General features: G+C 42.6%; 1 protein-coding gene and 1 long non-coding RNA gene across 25 annotated transcripts in view; one reads left to right on the top strand and one right to left on the bottom strand.

The window, feature by feature from the left end:
* six2a (SIX homeobox 2a) overlaps positions 1-19914 on the bottom strand; it is a 77745-nt gene that overhangs the window by 26658 nt on the left and 31173 nt on the right. For 2 of the 22 annotated variants that reach the window (XR_015758387.1, XR_015758389.1), the window contains exon 5: positions 14213-14318. The exons of 19 other annotated variants lie outside the window; for them this stretch is intronic. The gene's annotated coding sequence lies outside the window, so the exon portion shown is untranslated. Of the gene's footprint in view, positions 1-14212; positions 14322-19914 lie in introns of all 22 variants that reach the window. One more of the 22 variants, XR_015758388.1, reaches the window with a different exon arrangement.
* Positions 1-19914, top strand: part of LOC122552739 (uncharacterized) — a 41754-nt gene that overhangs the window by 10946 nt on the left and 10894 nt on the right. Inside the window, exon 1 of one of the 3 annotated variants that reach the window (XR_015758408.1) lies at positions 8899-9360. The exons of the other annotated variants lie outside the window; for them this stretch is intronic. This is a non-coding gene — a long non-coding RNA (uncharacterized LOC122552739). Of the gene's footprint in view, positions 1-8898; positions 9361-19914 lie in introns of those variants that run through there. 3 annotated transcript variants of the gene reach the window in all.

Below are 19914 nucleotides of genomic sequence, written 5' to 3' on the forward strand. Positions count from 1 at the left end.
AAATATTAAGAATACCGCTTCTTCCACTTTAATGCACACTTTTAAGTCCCAACTTTATAACGGTTGCCTTTGCGTACCCCTTTTAAAACCATCACTTTGGTCAAAATGAAAACAATGCTTTTGATTTGAGGTTTAACGTTGTCTTGGGAATACACTCCGGTGTATGTGAGCTTGGAAAACACGCTGAAAGGGAAGTAGTTATCAGGCGGCACGGGGCTGAAAAGACTTCTGCTATCACTTTCAGGAGCGTCGGCTGCAACATTTACAGAAAACCTTTTGGAAATGGTAAATCCTAAGCCGACAAGAGAAAGGGATTTTCGACGAGCGACCAAGAACCAAGAATTGCCCCTGAATAAATAGTTCTTCGGCGGAATGAGTGTGTGCTGGTGCACTAGGTCCCCTTCAGAATTAGATTTGAGCACCATGTACTGAACACAGAACATCTGCATGTTTGGTTCGCGTTCTCGACAAATAGTGACATATGTGAAGATCATTGGCACTTTGGTCGATTTCCGACAGGGGAAGACACCATTATCAATCAACTGTGTTTTATCAATTACCAGTGATTCTCGTCGCTCACCGTGGTCTGTTCTGTTAAAATATCCCAAAGTATTTTAAAGAGTTGCCAGCAGCAGTTTAAGGTTACAGCTGAAAGAACTTTAGCAGGTGAAAAGTGTCAAACATGTCACAAAGCAGACTCCGGAAATGAATGGACTGTGATGCTACAGAATAAACCTTTCACATCTGGTTTGTTAATCTGTTAAAAGCATTTTTAAAAACCGCTAGATGCTGTTCATATGATATTCCTTGTGCTCATGGCGAGTTTCAACAGTAGTTCTTTTGCCCGTTGTTTTCGACTAGTCTCCGCTTTCTTTATTAGAAGAACAAGTCTTTTATTCTATCCAATTGCTGTTATATATTTGTCATACCTTCGCAATGAAATCACTGTCTGGACTCAAAATATGATTTTGCCTTAAGGCCGTGTGCGAGCACGAGAGAAAATAAAACACATTCACCAAAGTACATTTATGAGACAGAATAACTATGCGTCTGAGACACTCATGCATCTGTGTGTATGATAGCGAATATATATGAGGTAGAGAGCTGCGTGTGAGGATGAGGGAGAGACGGAGAGGAATGTATATGCATGAGAGAGAATGGGTGTAAAAAGTGAAAATGTATGTCTTAGAGAATACGATAGAACACACCCTATTTGAAGCAGTATGCGTTTAGGGGAACGTGTTTCAAGTTTGCACGTGTGAGGTGTAGTCCTTGTTTTACCAGGCAGAGATAGTATGATAATAACATATAGGTAAAAACAATGACTGCAGATGCTGGAAACCAGATTCTGGATTAGTGGTGCTGGAAGAGCACAGCAGTTCAGGCAGCATCCGAGGGGCAGTAAAATCGACGTTTCGGGCAAAAGCCTTTCAGGAATAAAGGCAGAGAGCCTGAAGGGTGGAGAAATAGAGAGACTCCCTGAGATTCTTGTAGAGAGAGGAGGAAAACTTCTTCAAGGCAAGCATCCTTGCAAGAGCAGTAGGGTTAAAATCAACGAGGTAAAACCAATGATAATAACATCTCCCCAGTTCATCCAAGCGTGACAATTTTGAAACAGATCGTAGTTTCTTGATCCACCAACAGTGTTGGCGGTTTGTTCCACAGTGTGAAAAATCGTTCTCCAGAATGTCCTAGTTTCTTGCAATGTCCTAAATGTGTGCTTGCACAACTGCTTGCATTTAAGTTTTGCATATGACGATATAGATCGAATTTGTTTGAAACTTCCAATTTTAAACACATCTGCTGCCTTTCCTTTAAATATTCGTATTCCAAGAAAGAAAAAGGGTAATCCATCTTTCTTATGCATCATTCCCTGATGTTTTGAGTTCAACTCTGTAGGTCCCTCTGTACCACATCCAAAAAAACTCAACAATCTTTCTGAAATAGGAAGATCAAAAGTGTATGCAGTATTCCAGATGTGATCTTGCTAAGCCAACAGTTTTAAAATGAACATTCTGAATTTATATGTCAGTCCCCTGCTATGTACTTTGCTGGCTTTCATTTCTTAGTAGTTTAGGAACCTACTGCTAATGGTTTTAATGAGCTGTCCACCAAAACAAAAAGATCTCTCAACCTTCTGTCTGCTACATCTCATAACCGTTTATTTCCTTGCATTAAATTGAATCTTGAATTATGCCATCCACTAAACAGGCTTGTTAAAATTCTTCTGAATATGTATGCATTGATTTTCATCACTTGACCCTCCTCCCAAATTGTTTTTTTCAGCAAATTTGTTCATCTAGATCATTTCTGAAGTAAGAAACTATAGTGGATCCAACTGAACCTTGCAGCATTCATCTGGTAACTGGCTGTGAACCAAATATCTGTCCATATTTTGTTACATGTTAAAATTCATTTTACAGAGTATGGGCCCGACTAACAAAGCCAGCATTTATTGCTTTATTAAGCTTCTTGAGTGTTGTTGGAGCTGCACCCATACAGGGAAGTGAAAGTTATTCCATCATGCTCCTAACTGCTGCTTTGTAAATGACCAGACAAGTTTTGGGAGTTAAGAGGTGAATTGCTAACTGTAGAATGCCCTATGCATTCCATTATCTATTATAAACTTTGCCAATCCAATTTGATATATTTTCATTTCTGTCAGACCTGATGTAGCAGCCTATTATGTGGGACAACATCAATGTCCAATTCAATTGCATTCTATATTTTCACTAGAACCATAGGAAGCAATGACTGCCAGTGTTCATGCCGCAATCCTGATCAGAACCTAGATGTGCTGTGGAAGCAAATGATCCTATCGGCAGAAAGTTTCGTGCAGAAAATTTAAGGATTCCAAGAGAATTCCCTTGCAGAATTCCAGCCATCACAGAATCATGACCTTCAACATTGTGTTTTATGCAAAATGGCATTCTCTCCAAATCTTGCAACTTAATATTGAGGGCCTATCAGTTATTTAACAAAACTTTATTGGATGTTTTGCCTCTCAACACTTCATCTACATCATTCACCTACGAGAGACCAATATTGTAACTGAAGAAGCAGATCGCTTTTACATCAAAGTCTTTAACTCGCTGTGTTATTCACCTCACAGTAAACACAGGTGTGTCAGTATCTGATCTGACATTATTGTGTAGCCAATCTGTCAGCATGCCATTCTGTGACACAATTAAGGACTAAGGTTTCCATATTGAAAATATTTATATGACCACAATGTCCTCAAAGAAATCCAACAAATTATTCAAGCATGATCTTGCACATTTACAGCCATGTGGGCTGTCTCAGCTTAGCCCAAGCCCCTTACATTACCCTTCATGATTCCCTTCATGATATATAATTTAGTGATTCATCCCTAATTGAAATTGGGAGGTCACATTTCCTATTTTTCAATTCTCTGACATATGGTTTGATTCCTGGCTACTCTGAAAGGTGTGGGAAGGTTCACAATCATTTAACATGGTTTGAGAACCTTCAGAATTAAAGTTAAATGTTCAAAGGGTCTTGTGAATCTTGAGTTTCAACCACGGACCAATATGCTGACTACAAATAATTGTTTTTCTCAGTCTTGCTTCACTTTTAAAATATACCCCAACCTTCAACAGTTTGTCCCAATTTCTTCTCTGAATAGTATTTTTGTTAAAGTCCACTCACATTTGCAATTTATTTATCTTACTTATGTAGAGAGACCATTTTTGTTTGGTGGGGAACTCTGAATAAAGAGACACAAATCTCAAAATTATAGCTGAGCCTGTTATGAGTAAAATAAGGAAGCATTTTTTCATAAAAACATTGCAAAAATCTGGATTCATGCTAAAAAAAGTGTTTGCTATGATAATTCAAATATTCAGGAATGGGATAGCTTTTTGTTTATAGATAGAGTTACCATTGTATGAATTGAGTTAAGATGCAGGACCACCACAAAATATTGAAAATGAATTCATAAATTGAATGACTTATTCTTATTTTCATATGCCAAAACAGTTCAAGCAATCATCACAATAGGTGTAGTGGACAGCAAAGAGGGTTACCTCAGATTACAACAGGATCTGGACCAGATGGGCCAATGAGCTGAGAAGTGGCAGATGGAGTTTAATTCAGATAAATGTGAGGTGCTGCATTTTGGGAAAGCAAATCTTAGCAGGACTTATACGCTTAATGGTAAGGTCCTAGGGAGTGTTACTGAACAAAGAGACCTTGGAGTACAGGTTCATAGCTCCTTGAAAGTGGAGTCGCAGGTAGATAGGAGAGTGAAGAAGGCGTTTGGTATGCTTTCCTTTATTGGTCAGAGTATTGAGTACAGGAGTTGGGAGGTCATGTTGCGGCTGTACAGGATATTGGTTAGGCCACTGTTGGAATATTGCATGCAATTCTGATCTCCTTCCTTTCGGAAAGATGTTGTGAAACTTGAAAGGGTTCAGAAAAGATTTACAAAGATGTTGCCTGGGTTGGAGGATTTGAGCTATAGGGAGAGGCTGAACAGGCTAGGGCTGTTTTCCCTGGAGCGTCGGAGGCTGAGGGGTGACCTTATAGAGATTTACAAAATTATGAGGGGCATGGATAGGATAAATAGACAAAGTCTTTTCCGTGGGGTCGGGAGGTCCAGAACTAGAGGGCATAGGTTTAGGGTGAGAGGGGAAAGGGGAAAGATATAAAAGAGACCTAAGGGGCAACTTTTTCACACAGAGGGTGGTACGTGTATGGAATGAGCTGCCAGAGGATGTGGTGGAGGCTAGTACAATTGCAACATTTAAGTGGCATTTGGATCGGTATATGAATAGGAAGGGCTAGGAGGGATATGGGCCAGGTGCTGGCAGGTGGGACTAGATTGGGTTGGGATATCTGGTCAGCATGGACGGGTTGGACCAAAGGGTCTGTTTCCATGCTGTACATCTCTATGACTCTATCTATCACTGGGCCACTAAAGCAAAAACTCAAGTGCTTAAAGGAGAGCTCCCTGCAAATGCTGGACATAACCTATGTTGCAGTATTGCAGCGTGCTATGTGATCCACAGCATGACAGTTTAGAAGATTGCAACTGGAGAAGGCAGAAGAGTTGTCAACTGTTAAAAAGCAATTGAGTGAAGGAGACGAGGAAGAGGAAGGATAAAAACACATTCCTTTGTGACAAATGATGAACTTACTGCCAAACACAATAATGGTCTTGAAATCTTTCCGAGTGTACATATGAACACATTTGCCTTTCTTAAAATTTTTATGCAGTGCATAATTCCCACAGGCTCTTCTCACAAGTAACTGCTTTGAAATACTGCACTTACATCTATTGAGACTCTTCAGATGCTTGTAAATGATGACTGCGGGGGTCACAAACTTGAGAGTACTGACTGCAGACTGAATCATTTCAGTTACAGCTGTGATAGCATAGTAGGTCAGGCAGCATCTGAGGAGCAGCAAAATCAACTTTTCGGGCCGGAGCCCTTCATCAGTGGGAGAATGGATGCTTGTGGATTTGGTGTCAATCAAGTGGGCTGCTTTGTCCTGGATGGTTGAGCGCTGCTTGGGCTGCACCCATTCAGGCAAGTAGGGTCTATTCCATTACCTTCCTGACTTGAGTCTTCTAGATGACGGACTGGCTTTGGGAAGTCAGGAGGTGAGTTTCTTGCCATGGTATTCCGAGCCACTGTCCTGTCCTTGTAGCCACTGTATCTATGTAGTGAGTCCAGTTGAGTTACTGGACAGTGATAACCCCAAAGATGGTGATAACGAGGTATTCAGCGAAAGCAATAACATCGAGAGTCAACGGGCAGTGATTAAATAATCACTTATTGGAGATGGACATTGCTTGGCATTTGCAGCATGCCCTTCTTTGGGAAGGTGTTGCTAAACTTGAGAAAGTGCAGACAAGATTTACAAAAATGTTGTCAGTATTGGAAGGTTTGCACCTTAGGGAGAGGCTGAATAGGCTGGGGCTACATTCCTTGAAGTATCAAATGTTGAGGGGTGACCGTATAGAGGTTTATAAAATCATGAGGGGCATGGATGAGGTGAATAGCCAAGGTCTTTTTTTGTAGCATTTGGGTGTCCAAAATGAGAGGGCATGACTTAAGCTGAAAGGGGAAAGAACTAAAAAAGATTTGAGGGGTAACCTTTTCACACAGAGGGTGGTGGTTGTATGGAACAAGCTGCCAGACTAAATAGTAGAGGCAGGTACTACATTTAAAAGGCATCTGGATGGGTATATGAATAAGAAACATTGAGAGGACAATGGGCCAAATGCTGGTTAATGGGGCTGGGTCAGATTGGGATGTCTGGTCAGCATGGACGAGTTGGACCAATGGGTCTGTTTCCATGCTCTGTGACTCTATGACTCTATGAGAGAATGTGAGGGTTACAGATGCTGGAGAATCATAGACGAAAAGTGTGGCACTGGAAAAGCACAGCAAGTCAGGCAGCATCTGAGGAGCTGGAGAGTAGATGTTTTGGCCATAAGCCCTTCATCAGGAATGTGACTCTATGATTTTATGACTAGTTCTTCATGTTTATGCATGAATAGTATATGGTCATGTAATAATATGAAGATTAGCTTATAGATATGATTGAAATAGCATTTGCTCATGTATTTCGGCATAAGTGGGGTGCATTAGTAAATATTGACTAGTTCTATTAAATTTGAACATGTGCTGCTGCAAGAGCACAGCAGGTCAGGCAATATCCGAGGAGCAGAAAAATCGAGGTTTCAGGCAGCCCTTCCTGATGCAGGGCATTTACCCGATTTCCTTGTTCCTCAGATGCTGCCTGACCTGCTGTGCTTTTCTAGCACCACACTCTTGAGTCTAATCTCCAACATCTGCAGTCCTCACTTTCGCCTGGTTCTATTAAATCCTCTAGTATAGTAGGTGTTGCCTATTCTCATGAAACTGCCCTCCTTTTTATCCATTTCACTCATTACAAAACCCACCAACTCCCACAGTTAGCCTTGATAATACTGTTTCGCACCCTGCTTCCTGTGTGGGCGCTATTTCATTTTCCCAGTTTCTATATTTCCATTCCATTTTGTTCTGATGACTCCATCTTCCATGGGAGGGCTGGGGTTGGAATGGGGGAGGAGGAGAGGAGGTAGGTGGTCACAATGTCCACCTTTCCCCTCACTGAGGATTCTTGCTTCTATGGTTGACAGGGCCTTCAGGCATTTCTGATCCTTTTCCTGCACTTCTTCTTCCCTTACCTCTTCCATCACCCCCCATAACAACAATATGGTTCCCCGGTTCTCACTTTCCACCCCACCAGCATCTGTGTCCAAAGGATCATAAGCTGCCATTTCTATCACCTCCAATAGGATGCCACCACCAGGCACATAATCCCCTCCACCTCCCTTGTCAGCATTCTGCAGGGACCATTTCCTCCAGCACAACCTGGCCACACCTCATTCACTCCCAAAACCTCCCATATCACATGGCACCTTCCCATGCAATTACAGGAAGTGCAACACTCTCCCTAACCGCCTCCCTCTTCACTAGCCAAAGTCTCAGACAGATGTTTCAATCAATTCAGTGATTTATCTGCACTTTATTCAATCTAGTCTGCTGTGTTCATTGCTCACAATGTGGTGCTTTGAACACTGGGGAGACTAATTGCGGAGTGGTAGCCGTTTTTCCAAACACCTATACTCAATCAGTAAAAATGACCCCAAGCTTCCTGTTGCTTGCCACTGCAACACTACACCATGTTCTCACGTCGACAAATTCTGTCTCAGGCCTACTGGAGTGCTGCAGTGATGCTCAGTGCAAGCTGGAGAATCAGCTCTTCATCTTCTTCCTTGGTACCTGGACTCCATATTGAGATTAACAGTTTCAGAACATGATCACCCTCCTCCATGGCGGTTTTTGTCCCCACACCTCATTCCCTGCTTTGTATGGGACTCCCTCTGCTCAGCAAACTCATTTTCAACTATTCACATTTCTCCTTAGCATCCTACCCAGCACTTATTGCTCTCTATGCTATCTCTTTGTTTGCCTATTCTTTTCTCTGTCTGGGCACCATTTCAATGTGCTCTACTTACAAAATCAACATCCCCCTTTCCTAGCTTTCAGTTCTGGCTAAGGCTCACTGGACATGAAATATTAACCGTTGAGTTTCTCCAGTAAACTCTGTTTTTGCTCCTTTTTGTTTTGCTAACTGCTGCTTTGCTTTACCAATCGCTCAGGTTGGAGAACTTGTTCAACGTTTTCTTCCCCAACTATTATATGCTATCCCTAGTTCTGAAGAAGGGTCATTAAACACGAAACATTAACTCTGATTGCTGTCTATAGATGCTGCCAGACCTGCTGAGCTTTTCCAGCAATTCCTGTTTGTAGATGCAATTCCTGTTCCTGCTGCAGTGCAGTAACAACACGCTTTTATGGTAAAATGGCTCATTCATAAACAATCATGGGCACCATTGAATGCAAGAATATTGGCCCGAACAATGCACCAATCATAAATAAAACGTGGACAATAGTCATTTTAAAAAAAGATATTTGTTCCAGGAAAGTGATAACGGAAAAGCGCACAACCTCCCCCACATTAGTCCATTTGGAAATGAGGAGAGTAGATTTCTTAGAAGTCTTACAATGAATATAAGCATTTAAATATGAAGCACACGAAATTCAAAATCTAACAATATGCCCGCAATGTAGATGTACACTGTTAATCATAGTTGTTAAGTGTAAGTTCATTTTTTCATAGTTCATCTTAGCAAACGAGGAATTGGATACTTTAAAAATTCTGTCTTACTTAAACTATTATGTTCCACGTTTAACCTCCTGACTATTGCAGCTCCCTCACAGTTTGCTAAGAAATTTATGATCATCAACGTCCCGAATAGCTCCTGACCGGCTGAGTCTGTAGAAGGAACATTATCCAAGTGCTTACCTTGATGACCGACAGTTGTCAATCGCAAATCGTCATGGTGACACGCCCAACGTGTAACAGAGAGTTTTAGCTCTGGGAAACAACTAAACGTTCGTGTGGAATATTGCAGCAACCTTTGCTTCGACACCTTAGCAATCCATTAAAATAGTGTTAAAATCGTCCTCAGAACTGCTCTCGACCTCAGAAATTTTGAATTTAATTGAATTTATTTCTCACATTGCACGGTCACCAACCCAGTGCAACAATTCACGAGAGATCAAAGAGATCAAAGAGGAACAGCTCCCTTACACAATCGAATGACTAAACCTACATCTTCTCTCTTCAAATGTATTTTAATAGTTTAGCAGCTGCCGTCGGCTATATTTAGGCATGGCTGGGATGCAAAAACCATTGGGTAAGGAACAGGCGTTAAACTGTTCCAAAAGAACAATCAGTTTCCTAATATGTTGACGGACACAGTATTAGACAACAAAGGTAATGACATGCTGTTTATTCATTATACGGGCAATGGCGGTTTACACTACTGCACTTGTATTATAAAACCACATACGCATGGGATAATGTTACCGGCCGTTCTGGTAATATAATAGTACCATGTTACTGTAGCACCCTATTAACAAGTTAGAGTTGATTGAAATTTTAGCATATTCCAGTAGTGGAAGAGCAGGGGAGTATTAGAGATAGGAGGTAGGAGTAGAGGAGTACACGAGGTCATATAACTGCCGTACTGATCACTCACACAGCAGCACCAACGCCAAACACGGAGTTAGAAATATTGCAGCTGGACACTGCGTTGTTTGTCGAATGTGCGAAGAGAATGTGAGAAAGAAGTGAATGACTGCTGGCCAGCACACAAGTGACGCGATGTTACATATAGATGTTTCAAAAAGAACGACTTTTTCTTGATTTACTGTAGAATGAATGTGTCTGTAAATCGTTCAAACTTCTCTCCACCGCACATCATTCACCATTACTGTCCCTTTGCTGGATACTCTATGATGTATAATATTACCGTATATTATTGACAGCAACGTGGACTATTTAAAGTACCACTTTTAAGTTATAGTATATGGGCCGCTTTTTTTTTCAATGACATCAGTGACATCGATGGAATTTTTTATATTTGTTGAGTTGGAGAATGCAACTCCAACTGAAATCATTCGATGACCTGCACATGAGATATGTGACAGGTATTCGATCACAGGCAGAGGGAAAGGGCATCCTATTCACGAAGCAAAAGTAAAATGGCATTCACTCAACAACAGAAGATCGATATATTGCTTCAAGTTGAAAAATATGCTTCAAGAATGCAACCTAACGACATTAGAAGCGCATTGAGAGGACTTCGGGAAAGGAACTTGAGGCGAAAATACCTATGTATTAAATGAAAAACTACAATTAATTTATAGAGTCATAGAGATTTACAGCACGGAAACAGGCCCTTCGGTCCAACTTGTCCATGCCGACCAGATATCCCAACCTAATCTAGTCCCACCTGCCAGCACCTGACCCATATCGTTCCAAACCCTTCCTATTCAAATATCCATCCAGAAGCCTTTTAAATGGTGCAATTGTACTCACCTCCACCACTTCATCTGGCAGCCCATTCCATACGCGCACGACCCTCTGCACAAAAAAGTTACCCCTTAGATCTCTTATGTTTTTCCCTTCTCACCCTAAATCTGTGCTCTCTAGTTCTGGACTCCCCCCCCCCCCCCCCAGGGAAAGAGACTGTCTATTTATCCTATCCATGCCCCTCATGATTTTATAAACCTCTATAAGGTCACCCCTCAGCCTCCAGCACTCCAGGGAAAATAGCCTTAGCCTATTCAACCTCTCCATATAGCTCAAAACCATCTGAGAAAACTAATTTTTCCTCATCTCAGTCACAAATAACTCAACACTTACTCTGAGACTTTGCTCCCCAGTTATTAATTTACCAACCAGGTAATAGCTTCTCAACATTTACCCTATCAAGACTCTCAGAAATGTATATGTTTCAAATAGATCACATCTCATCCTTCTAATTCTAGCAAGAATAAGGCCTTTCTACTCAATCTCTCCTCATAGGACAACATTCTGAACCCAGGTGTCATGTACAAGAGGGAAATGTGAATTGACTGGCTTGCTTTGATGACACCTTTTTCAAACCCATTCTGTGATGTAAAAGATAACTGAAGGACCATCAGCACCACGTGAAGCATAATTGGTTTCAATGGCTTACTTTCAAAATTTTGTTGTTTGGGGTTCAATTGTGTTGGTTTGACTGGAATCTGTTCATACAAGTGGGGGCTGTGACATTCCAGAGAAATGATGAGTTAGTATTTGTCATGGTAATTACTGGAAATTTCGAGAAGCAGCCAATTTACCCAATTTGTGTTTGATAGTCACATTTTAAATCCAGCATGAATCAACTTTTTTTAAAACAAGATAATATCATTTTTTTTAAGTAAAACAATCGAGGATTTTTCTCTTCATGCCTTCTGTGCAATACACTGGAAATCAATCTAATGAACTGGCATCAAACTGCCTTTAAAGAAAGTATCTCCGTCCTTGTGTATATGTTATTCCAGGTTTGGCTCCACATGCAGCAGGGCTTCCTTTTACTTGCGCATAAAACCTTTTTGAATTAAAGTTAGAAAACTAGTTACTTTTCTGATTACTTGTTGAAAATGCTTTGAAATCTCTGAATTTCTGAAATTAATATTCAATAAGTTCTCACCATTTAACAAATACTGTTTTCCTATTCTTCTAGCCAAAGTAAGAAATCTCAAATTTCCTCAGTTTATATTCTATCCGTCTCATGCTTACCCACTTACTTAAGTGGTTTGTATCACTTTGGAAAATCTTTGAAATCTTTCATGGTTTTGCATGAGCCTTGCATAATCAGTAAACTTGCATATGCTCCAAGCAATCCTCCAATCAGTTCGTTCAAATCATTAATACTAAATTGTAAATTGTAAGTATGTCAGGTCCCAGTAGTGAGTCTCATGGAACTGCACTAATAACTGTCTGTCAGCCTGAACATGTACATTAGCTGAAAATGTGTTGCTGGTAAAGCGAAGCAGGTCAGGCAGCATCCAAGGAGCAGGAGAATTGACGTTTCGGGCATGAGCCCTTCTTCAGGAATGAGGAAAGCGTGCCAAGCAGGCTAAGATAAAAGGTAGGGAGGAGGGACTTGGGGGAGGGGCGTTGGAAATGCGATAGGTGGAAGGAGGTTAAGGTGAGGGTGATAGGCCGGAGTGGGGGTGGGGACAGAGAGGTCAGGAAGAAGATTGCAGGTTAGGAAGGTGGTGCTGAGTTCAAGGGTTGGGACTGAGACAAGGTGGGGGGAGGGGAAATGAGGAAACTGGAGAAATCTGAGATCATCCCTTGTGGTTGAAGGGTTCCTAGGCGGAAGATGAGGCACTCTTTCTCCAGCCGTCATTTTGCTATGGTCTGGCGATGGAGGAGTCCAAGGACCTGCATGTCCTTGGTGGAGTGGGAGGGGGAGTTGAAGTGTTGAGCCACGGGGTAGGTTGGTCCGGGTGTCCCAGAGGTGTTCTCTGAAACGTTCCGCAAGTAAGCAGCCTATCTCCCCAATATAGAGGAGGCCACATCGGGTGCAGCGGATGCAGTAAATGATGTGTACAGAGGTGCAGGTGAATTTGTGGCGAATATGGAAGGATTCCTTGGGGCCCTGGAGGGAAGTAAGGGGGGAGGTGTGGGCACAAGTTTTGCATTTCTTGCAGTTGCAGGGGAAGGTGCCGGGAGTGGAGGTTGGGTTGGTGGGGGGTGTGGACCTGACGAGGGAGTCATGGAGGGAGTGGTCTTTTCGGAACGCAGATAGGGGAGGGGAGGGAAATATATCCCTGGTGATGGAGTCCGTTTGGAGGTGGCGGAAATGACGACGGATGATACGATGTATATGGAGGTTGTGGGGTGGTAGGTGAGGACCAGTGGGGTTCTGTCCTGGTGGTGATTGGAGGGGCGGGGCTCAAGGGCGGAGGAGCAGGAAGTGGAGGAGATGTGGTGGAGAGCATCGTCGATCACATCTGGGGGGAAATTGCGATCTTTGAAGAAGGAGGCCATCTGGGTTGTTCAGTATTGGAACTGGTCCTCCTGGGAGCAGGTGCGGCGGAGACGAAGGAATTGGGAATATGGGATGGCGTTTTTACAGTGGACAGGGTGGGAGGAGGTGTAGTCTAGGTAGCTGTGGGAGTCGGTCGGTTTATAGTAAATGTCCGTGTTGATTCGGTCACCCGAGATAGAAATGAAGAGGTCTAGGAAGGGGAGGGAGGAGTCTGAGATGGTCCAGGTAAATTTGAGGTTGGGGTGGAAGGTGTTGGTAAAGTGGATGAACTGTTCAACCTCCTCATGGGAGCACGAGGCAGCGCCGAGACAGTCATCGATGTAACGGAGGAAAAAGTGGGGGGTGGTGCCAGTGCAGCTGCGGAAAATGGACTGTTCCACATATCCTACAAAGAGGCAGGCATAGCTGGGGCCCATGTGAGTGCCCATGGCTACTCCTTTGGTTTGGAGGAAGTGGGAGGATTGGAAAGAGAAGTTGTTCAGAGTGAGGATCAGTTCAGTCAGTCAAAGGAGGGTGTCAGTGGAAGGGTATACTGGTTGGTACGGTGGGAAAGGAAGAAGCGGAGGGCTTTGAGTCTTTCATGATGGGGGTTGGAGGTGTACAGGGACTGGATGTCCATGGTGAAGATAAGGCATTGGGCACCAGGGAAGCAAAAATCATGGAGGAGGTGGAGGGCGTGGGTGGTGTCCCGAACGTAGGTGGGGAGATCTTGAACTAAGGGGGACAAGACCGTGTCGAGGTATGCAGAGATGGGTTCGATGGGGCAGGAGCTGGCTGAGTACATTAACCAACTTCCATCCATGTTAATGCACTTTCTCATCATACAGACTCTTATTGTTGTGTAGCAATCTTCTATGTGGCACCTTATCAAATGCCATTTGTAAATCCAAATATCTTCACTGATTTTGCATCACAACCCTGCTGATTGCATCATCAGTAAGCTCTTAATAGGTTTGTCAAACATTTGCAACTTTCATAGAATCATGTGCATTGTCTAAGTAATCGGTTCCCATGTCCTTAATGATGGATTGAAATACTTTTTTGATGACTCATGTCATGCTACCTGGCTTGAAGTTGTCTCTTCCTCTCTCCATCCATGCTTTAATAGTGGCTTTGTATTTGCTAATTTCTAGCTTGTCAAGATCATTCCAGGTCCTTGGAACCTGAAGAATTTTGGATATATTAATCACTTTTGCAACCATCTCTGAATGAATGTTGGAAAATGGAAGCTATTTGACCATGGAATTTACTAACCTTTAGTTCAATGAATTTCTTATTACTGCAATAGGTTTTATTTGTTATTTTTCTCACTCTTACTCGACCTTGGTCCCTCATTGTTGCTGGTATGTTTTTGTGGATTCTACTGTAAAGACAAAGAATTTTTATAGAGTCTTAGCTTTTTTGTTGATTTGAACAATTTAAATTTTCATGTCTCAGCCTTTAGGAGAGATGTATTTACTTATATGAACTTTGTTTAAATATTTCTTACTGTTCACTCAATCGATTTTCACATTCTTTAACAAGATTTTTGGTCATATTTTACTGCTTGCTAAAAACTCACCCAGTTCTCATCTTTGCATTCATATTTGCAATGCAAAAGCCTCTTAACCCAATATTATCCTTAACCAATGAAATTGGTAACAAACAAGTAACTTTTCCTTCAGAGTTCTTACTTCTCAACAAAATGTATATTCATAGAGTCATAGACTCATAGAGATGTACAACATGGAAATAGACCCTTCGGTCCAACCCATCCATGCCGATCAGATATCCCAACCCAATTTACTCCCAACTGCCAGCACCCGGCCCATATCCCTCCAAACCCTTCCTATTCATATACCCAGAGTTTTATGATATTTTCCTTAGAATGTTCTCCATCGTTTATCAACTTTTACACCTTATCATTTAATTTTCCAATTTATCTCAGTCAACTTTTTAATACCTGAGTAAATGGATTTATTCAAGACTAAGACATTGGTTTCAGACTCATCGTGCACATCAGCTTGCACCATTTTCCAACTCAAAGTGAAATTATCTTGCGTTGTGGTAAGTCTTCCCCAAAGGATCCCTCACGAGAAGATTACTAATTAGTCCTATCTACTGACAAATCATATATTTGTATCATCGATAGTCAAAGGTGCTGGAAGACAGGAGGTTGGCTAACGTGGTGCCACTATTTAAGAAAGATGGTAAGGAAAAGCTAGTTAACTACAGACTGTTGAGCCTGATATCGTTGGTGGTCATGTTGTTGGAAGGAATCCTGAAGGACAGGATTTCCAAGTATTTGGAAAGGCAAGGACTGATTAAGGACAGTCAGCAACACTTTGTGCATGGGAAATCATGTCTCATGAACTTGATTGAGTTTTTTTGAAGAAATAACAAAGAGGATTGATGAGGGCAGAGTGGTAGACGTGATCTATATGGACTTCAGTAAGGTGTTCAACAAGGTTCCTCATGGGAGACTGGTTAGCAAGGTTAGAGCTCATGGAATACAGGGAGAATTAGCCATTTGGATACAGAACTGGCTCAAAGGTAGAAGACAGAGGGTAATGGTGAAGAGTTGTTTTTCAGACTGGAGGCCTGTGACCAGTGTGTGCCACAAGGATTGGTGCTGAGTCCACTGCTTTTCATCATTTATAAAAATGATTTGGATGTGAACATAGGAGGCATAGTTAGTAAGTTTGCAGATGACACCAAAATTGGAGGTATAATGGACAGCGAAGAAGGTTACCTCAGAGTACAACAGGATTTTGATCAGATGGGCCAATGGGCTGAGGAGTGGCAGGTGGAGTTTAACTTAGATAAATGTGAGGTGCTGCATTTTGGAAAGCAAATCTTAGCAGGACTTATACAGTTAATGGTAAGGTCCTGGGGAGTGTTGCTGAACAAAGAGACCTTGGAGTGCAGGTTCATAGCTCCTTGAAAGTAGAGTTGAAGGTAGATAGGGTAGTGAAGAATGCTTTTGATAGGCTTTCCTTTATTGGTCAGAGTATAGGAGTTGGGAGGTCATGTTGCAGCTGTACAGCCATTGGTTAGGTCACTTTTGGAATATTACTTGCAATTCTGGAAGGATGTTGTGAAACTTGAAAGGGTTCAGAGGCGATTTAAAAGGTATTGCCAGGGTTGGAGGATTTGAGCTATTGGGAGAGGCTGAATAGGCTGGGACTGTTTTCCCACCAGCTTTGGAGGCTGAGGGGGTGACCTTATAGAAGTTTGTAAAATCATGAAGGGCATGGAGAGGATAAATAGACAAGGTGTTTTCCCTGGTGTGGGGAGTCCAGAACTAGAGGGCATAGGTTCAGGGTGAGAGGGAAAAGAGAGGAACCTAAGGGGCAACATTTTCTTGCAGAATGTGGTGTGTATATGGAATAAGCTGCCAGAAGAAAAGATGGAAGCTGGTCCAATTACAACATTTAAAAGGCATGTGTATGGGTATATGACTAGGAAGGGTTGAGAGGGATATGGGCCAAGTGCTGGCAAATGGGACTATATTAGGTTAGAATATCTGGTCAGCATGAATGAATTGAGTCGAAGGGTCTGTTTCAATGCTGTACATTTCTATGATTCTATGACTCTATATGCTTGTTGGTTTCACAGGTTCTTTTCTGGGATTCTATCAAATGTATTCCACAAACTTGTTCTTCAAACTATTTTTGGCAATTTGAGTCATGCAGTCTATGTGAGTATGAAAATCTTCCACGATTACAAGGTACAGACAGACGTTTCTGTGGCTAGCAGCAAAAAAGCAGAATGGTGTGTTGCCTCCCTGGTGCCAGGATCAAAGATGTCTCAGAGAGGGTGCATAATGTTCTCACGGGGGAGAGGGGGCAGCAAGAGGTCATTGTCCACAGTGGAACCAATGACATAGGAAGAGAAAAAGGTTGAGATTCTGAAGGGAGATTACAAAGAGTTAGGCAAAAATTTAAAAAGGAGGTCCTTGAGAGTAGTAATATCTGGATTACTTCCGGTGCTATGAGCTAGTGAGGGCAGGAATAGGATAAAGCAGATGAATGCATGGCTGAGGAGCTGGTGTATGGGAGAAGGATTCACATTTTTGGATCATTGGAAGCTGTTTTGGGGTAGAAGTAGGGTGGGGGGTGTGGGATCCAGGGAGATAGTGAGGAAAGAGATCAATCTGAGACTGGTACAGTTGAGAACAGAGTGAGTCAAACAGTCGTGGCAGCCAGGGACAAGGTAGGGCTAATAAATTAAACTACATTTATTTCAATGCAAGGGGCGTAACAGGGAAGGCAGATGAACTCAGGGCGTGGTTAGGAACATGGGAGTGGGCTATCTTAGCAATTACAGAAATATGGCTCTGGGATGGGCAGGACTGGCAGCTTAATGTTCCAGGATACAAATGCTGCAGGAAGGATAGAAAGGGAGGCAAGAGAGGAGGGGGAGTGGCATTTTTGATAAGGGATAGTGTTACAGCTGTGCTGAGGGAGGATATTCCTGGAAATACATCCAGAGAAGTTATTTGTAAGGAGATCTCAGCTACCTGTAAGAATAATAAGGTGGTTGTGGTGGGGGATTTTAACTTTCCAAACATAGACTGGGACTGCCGTAGTGTTAAGGGTTTAGATGGAGTGGAATTTGTTAAGTGCGTGGAAGACAATTTCCTGATTCAGTATGTGGATGTACCTACGAAAGAAGGTGCAAAACTTGACCTACTCTTGGGAAATAAGGCAGGGCAGGTGACTGAGGTGTCATTGGGGGAGCACTTTGGGGCCAGTGACCATAATTCTATTAGATTTAAAATAGTGATGGAAAAAAATAGACCAGATCTAAAAGTTGAAGTTCTAAATTGGTGAAAGGCCAATTTTGACGGTATTAGGCAAGAACTTTTGAAAGCTGACTGGGGGCAGATGTTCGCAGGTAAAGGGACAGCTGGAAAATGGGAAGCCTTCAGAAATGAGATAATGAGAATCCAGAAAAAGTATATTCCTGTCAGGGTGAAAGGAAAGGCTGGTAGGTATAGGGAATGCTGGATGACTGAAGAAATTGAGGGTTTGGTTCAGAAAAAGAAGGAAGCTTGTGTAAGGTATAGACAAGATAGATCGAGTGAATCCTTAGAAGAGCATAAAGGAAGTAGGAGTATACTTCAGAGGAAAATCAGGAGGGCACAAAGGGAACATGAGATAGCTTTGGCAAATAGAATTAAGGAGAAACTAAAGAGTTTTTACAAATACGTTAAGGATAAAAGGGTAACTAGGGAGAGAATAGGGCCCCTCAAAGATCAGCAAGGCAGCCTTTGTGTGGAGCCGCAAAAAATGGGGGAGATACTAAATGAGTATTTTGCATCAGTATTTACTGTGGAAAATGATAAAGAAGATATAGACTGCAGGGAAATAGATGGTGACATCTTGAAAAATATCCAGATTACAAGTGCTGGATGTCTTGAAATGGGTAAAGGTGGATAAATCCCCAGGACTTGAACAGGTGTATGCTAGAACTCTGTGGGAAGCTAGAGAAGTGATTGCTGGGCCTCTTGCTGAATATTTGTATCATCGATAGTCACAAGTGAGGTGCCAGAAGACTGGAGGTTGGCTAATGCTGTGCCACTGTTTAAGAAGGATGGTAAGGGCAAGCCAGGGAACTATAGACCAGTGAGCCTGATGTCGGTGGTGGGCAAGTTGTTGGAGGGAATCCTGAGGGACAGGATGTACATGTATTTGGAAAGGCAGGGACTGATTAGGGATAGTCAACATGGCTTTGTGCAGAGGAAATTATGTCTCACAAACTTGATTAAGTTTTTTGAGGAAGTAACAAAGACGATTGATGAGGGCAGAGATGTGATCTATATGGACCTCAGTAAGGCGTTTGACAAGGTTCCCCATGGGAAACTGATTAGCAAGGTTAAATATCACGGAATACAGGGAGAATTAGCCATTTGGATACAGTACTGGCTCAAAGGTAGAAGACAGAGGGTGGTGGTAGAGGGTTGTTTTTCAGAGTGGAGGCCTGGGACCAGTGGAGTGCCACAAGGATCAGTGCTGGGTCCTCTACTTTTTGACATTTACATAAATGATTTGGATGCGAGCATAAGAGGTAAAGTTAGTAAGTTTGCAGATGACACCAAAATTGGAGGTGTAGTGGACAGCAAAGAGGGTTACCTCAGATTACAACAGGATCTTGACCAGATGGGCCAATGGGCTGAGAAGTGGCAGATGGAGTTTAATTCAGATAAATGTGAACCGACACTCCTCAGAACAAATCCCCTCAGCTCTACCCTAGTTCTTCTTCCAATTGCGTTAAAACCCTTGATCTTTTTCAATGTTTCTGCTTGGAACTAGATTCTTTCTATCCCCTGTTTCTTCATCCCTCACACCAAGCACAGAGTTTTGCGGGAGTAGGGAAGGGAAGAACTGCTCATTGCCACCCCTTTCAGAGGTAGGTTTGTGGCCAAACATCGGACACGGAAGAAGCCTACCTTGCCATCATAAACCCCATGGACAGACTAAACTTTTGCAGAGTGGGAGGATGTCACGCCTTCATAGCATTCCCACAGTGTGGAAACAGGCCATTCGGCCTGACAAATCCACACGTCTGAAGAACATCCCACCCAGACCCCCATCCCCTATCCCTGCATTTCCCATTGTGCAATCCACACTAGGCTGTACATCCCTTGTCACTCCAGGACAATTTAGCATAGCCAATCCATCTAGCTGGCACATCTTTGGACTGTGGGAGGAAAGTGGAGCACCTGGAGGAAACTCGCGCAGACATGAGGAGAATGAGCAAACTCCACACAGGCAGTTGCCCAAGGGTGGAATTGAACCTGGGTCTCTGACGCTGTGAGGCAGCAGTACTGACCACTGAGACCTTTTGGAGCTTCAATCCCAGCAGCAACATGAGCCTGTGAGTGCACACTGCTTGGATGGCAAACAGGAAGAAGGCATCAATGAAATCTGTCCAGGTAAATCAGAGGCATTGGTGGGGAGGATTTGAGCTTA

The sequence above is a fragment of the Chiloscyllium plagiosum genome, unplaced genomic scaffold (assembly GCF_037043375.1).
Source record: "Chiloscyllium plagiosum isolate Xiang-an unplaced genomic scaffold, Cpla_swu_hap1 HiC_scaffold_10, whole genome shotgun sequence".
Classification (NCBI taxonomy): domain Eukaryota; kingdom Metazoa; phylum Chordata; class Chondrichthyes; order Orectolobiformes; family Hemiscylliidae; genus Chiloscyllium; species Chiloscyllium plagiosum.